The sequence below is a fragment of the Acomys russatus genome, chromosome 4, assembly GCF_903995435.1.
Source record: "Acomys russatus chromosome 4, mAcoRus1.1, whole genome shotgun sequence".
Lineage (NCBI taxonomy): Eukaryota > Metazoa > Chordata > Mammalia > Rodentia > Muridae > Acomys > Acomys russatus.
Window position 1 is genome coordinate 73734422 of NC_067140.1, and position 4417 is coordinate 73738838.

Here is a 4417-nt window from a genome sequence, read left to right on the forward strand (position 1 = left end):
AATGTTATGAAGCACAATAAATCACACATCATTGACACATCCAATATGTCGGATTACAGACCTTGGATCCAACCAAAGCCAGGCCGTCGTTACCTGGGTGGGGTGGTGAACATTTCTTACTCTTGTTTTGTATTAAGATGGCAGGATGAAAAATTGTTACTCATAAACAAACAAACAAACAAATAGACCCTCTCCCTGGCTGAAATAACTCAAATCACAAGTTTGCAGACTCCAAAAGTAACACGGACTCTAACCATGTTTATGCCTTTTAAAATAAAGATGGTGAGGCCCAGAGAGGACAAACCACTTATCTAAAGTCATAGCCCACATATCCCATTTCCAGTTAATGACTAAGTACCTTTTGTCAAACAGAAATCTGCCAAAGCACTCAAGATAATATTTACTTCATTACAAGCCTGCACTTTTATTTGAGAATTGCATACACACATCAAATGTGTCCTAAGCAAAGCCACTCCCATCTCTTCCAATTCCTCTTCCAATTTTTGCTCCCACTTTCATGTGCTCTATTGTTTTAATTCCACTGAGTCCACTTAGTGCTGCTACCTTTCTGTGTGTGTGTGTGTGTGTGGAGCCAATCACTGGAGCATGGGCAGACTCCCAAGATTTCATTTTCACTGGATCCAAAGTTTAAAGAAAGCGTGGTTTCTCAAGCTTCCGTGCTTAAAGGCTTGAAGGAATGCTGAGGGGAAAAGGTGTGGGGGGCAGGGGGCGGTGGGAAAGGCGGCAGTAGGGTTCTTGGTGGACACAATACTGTTGTTGTCCTGTTCCCTGTGGATATATTGTTTTTTATATTTCAAGGGAAGAAATGCTGAAGCCTGGTGTAGCCACATTTGTACAGGTATAGAAGCTACTGTCACACAACTCTCAGTGATAGGTATAGGCACCTCCTACCTACAATGAGAAGCTATGGCTGGCCCATTACCAAAGTCTGTCTGTCCTGGGGTGGGGAACGGGGCTCTGTTTTAAATAAACCTACTGCTTCCATGGAACCTGGCCTAAAACAAAGAGATAATAAAAGGCACACAGGAACATACATCATCCTGTGTTATTTTTATTCTACTTTCAGTGTTGTCTCTATGCAAATGTGTCATAGAAACAGATTTCTGATGTTTCTTCAATGCAAAAAGCATGTGTTCTAATCTAGCATTATATTAGGTTTCCAGGTTTTTTTCCCCTGCTTGGTTGTCTCCTTTCTGATTTTCTCATGCAACCTTGAAGCACTCTTTCATTGTCTGTATAAGTCTTCTTTTTTAAAAAATAAGAAACTCCTGGCAATGGGCGAAGAGACACCTTGTTGATGGTGTTGCTCTTTTATCAGTCAGGGACAGAGCAGTTGGCAGTCCTTTGTTCATCCTAGCTTGATGCCTGGCTTGGTGGCCAAAACTGTTTTATGCCTGGGACACACACACACACACACACACACACACACACACACACACACACACACACACACTGAAGGCTTGGTGGCCAAAACTGTTTTATGCCTGGGACACACACACACACACACACACACACACACACACACACACACTGAATCAAATCCAGGCAATTCAGAGCAGGCAGGGGAAGTCTCCACAGACCTTCCCTTTAAACCATGGCAACAGCTGGGCCATAGACACAGAGAACCCCACTTACCACCACACAGCCCAGCAAAGGAGGAAGAAGACAGACAGAGATCTGCTGACCAACATACCACCCAGAGACCTTCACTCCAGCACACAGCACAGGTTGGCTGTAGATACCTGCTGGCAGCCATGCTATGCAGCAAAGAGTGAGGGTGTCACCCAGGGGTTGACCAGCTGCAAAGACAGCACAGAGTAGAAGCCACTGCAATGTGCAAATATGTGCTGGACAGCTAGGAGAGAAAAAGAAGTGAATCAGCTTTAGCATTATGAAGAGAGATGGAACTGGAAACTCAAGGGTGGAAAGGATTAACCTGTTGTGAGTCACCAGCCCCACCACCTGGGGCCACAATGTGGTTCTAACCCAATATGTTGCTGAGGTTCATGCCTGTGTCTGTAGCTACATAGAGGCAGGGGTCAGTGTCGGAAGTCCATTGTTCATACTAATAGAGTACGTGGGGCTATCCCTGGTCAAGGCAGGTTTTCAGGACCACACTGATGTCCAGGGGCTGTGTAGAACTGGCCCCTCCTGTCATTGGCGATGATGCTCTGAAATAGGCCTTGGTGCTCTCTTACAGCTGTCTACACTCAGAGCAGGCCCTGTGCTTCGTCTAGAGAGCAGACTGGAGTTGGCCCTGGTTGTGAGGGTATGGGTGAGCTGGCCCATGAGCCTGAGTGAAGAGCTGACTCTGGAAGTTGGAAAATCTATTTACAGGGTCAAGAGCATGAGAGAGCTAGTTCTGCCCCTCACCAGCTGCAGTACGCGCACTTGCACCTGAACATTCTGGAGAGCTGGGCCTTACATCTTGCTTGGACAACACAGCAGAGATGGCTTTAGTGGTGGGGTGAAGGCTCACCTGCACCGAGGGCAAGACCATGGGAGAGCTGGCCCCCACACTCATCTGTTGTAAGGTGGAGTGAGTGTGAAGGTAATAACCTCCCCCTTTCCCCCTGCCACCACCACTTGTGTTGGTAGTCAGCAGAGCTAGCCCTGATGTCATGATAGCAGGAGAGCTAGCCTGACCCCTCACTTGGTGTAGCACTTGAGAGAGCAGACTCACACCTCTCCTGGACAACATAGTTAATCCAGATGGCAAAGGTATGGGTGAAGGAGCCCTGAGGGTGTGAGAGCAAAAGGGCTGTCCCAGTAGCCTTGCTGGCTGCAGTATTTGGGAAATTGGGGCCCTGTGACTTGATGAGGCAGCATAGTCGGGCTGGCTCTGGAGGTGCTGATGAGCAGCCCCCAAGGACATGAGAGCAGGAGGACTGCCCCTCTCTCCCACTGATGGCTGCCTTGGGCTGGCTAGCCAGAGCCATGCTGGAGAACTTGGCCTGATCGTGTGGATAAGGAATAGCCATCAACCTGACCAGCTCAGCTACCACCCAGGCTCAGTTCCAGGGCTCTATGTTGGCCCACCCCAAAATCTCTATTATCTGTGAAAGGTTGGGACCTGTGAAAGGGCCAGTCTTGCACATCCAAAGCTACAGGGTCTCCATGACAGATGGCAACATAAGGATAACCAGGAGAAGTCTCAACAAAGATTAAATATTCATGGTATGACAGAAGCCAGAGACCTCAAACCAGACCAATGACTCATTGCAATGAACATTTGCAAGTGACTATGTGGAGACAGAGAGAGATGTACTGTAGGAAAATAGATGCAAGATATGAAACTCACCAAGAATCAATCAAAAGGTCAAAATAAATAATAAACAGCTATTTTAATCATGGTACTGAATATGCAAGCAAGAAACACATCTGATGGTACAAATGTGAAATGGGAACCAGCCAGACTTTTCCTTTCTTCTCTTCAGGATTTTTTTTCTCATAACACCAAGTACTGAGAGCTTGACCAACTCAGAAGACTTATCATCACAAACAGATATAATAGGTTAATGACAAGGTTATGGATTCTTTTAATTGACCTGTGCTATCTTAAGTGGTGGAAATGAATGCCAGCTCCCACAGTAGAAAGGGCGTTTGTTGGTAGAGTATGGGGAGCCCAAAAGATGGGAATGGCAGGTGGAGAGATAACATAAACATGGCCTTCTTTGAGGGATGCTGAGAACTGGTTCTTTTATTCACTATCATGTTAAAGGCTGTGGCTGACAATCAACTGTGAGGGGTTTTATAAGAACCTGATATGAAGACTCTGCCATAGACAATTCATATCACAGTTTCTAGAAGCAGCACAAGGGCAGTTGTTATTTTCTATGCCTGGCTTTCCAGAATTATCCAAATAGTTGAATTTGTAGCGCAGTTTCTAAAACATAAATGAAAGGAAAGCACAATACTTCAAACCCTTTTGTAGGAGACCTGGACACAAATGTTTATCGTCATCATCATCATGGCTGTAGCAAATTTGAACAGCAATTTTCCAAGAGAAAATTGGATTATCTTTAAGAAGAGGGAGAGTGAAGAACGAGAACTGGGTCATTCACCTGAAAATGGACAAACTCCCACAGCTCAGTCAGTCAAGTCAAACGCTTTTCTAACACTTGCAAAGGTCTAGGACAGAACAGATGCTGAATAAATATTTACTAAATAAATGAATAAATAACGAGACATTCTTGAAATGTCATATAAGATTCACATAAAACAATCTTTTCACTTTTCTTGTTTGGGTTAAGAAACCCTATCCACTATCACTGATTAAAAAAAAAAATGTGCTTTTCTTAAGGAAGAATGAAAAAGGAAATGGAGAACTTCAAAATAAATTTGCCAGGAATAGAATGTCCTCCCCTCTGTCCCAGTTTCCTGGTACGTGAAGGCT

General features: G+C 45.0%; 1 non-coding gene across 1 annotated transcript; it reads left to right on the forward strand.

Annotated features, from left to right (window-relative positions):
- The first annotated feature begins 1284 nt into the window (after nucleotides 1-1284).
- On the forward strand, nucleotides 1285-1428 carry LOC127188683 (small nucleolar RNA SNORA48). Its single transcript, XR_007830542.1, has one exon. It is a non-coding gene; the product is annotated as a small nucleolar RNA SNORA48 (small nucleolar RNA).
- The last annotated feature ends 2989 nt before the right edge of the window (nucleotides 1429-4417 follow it).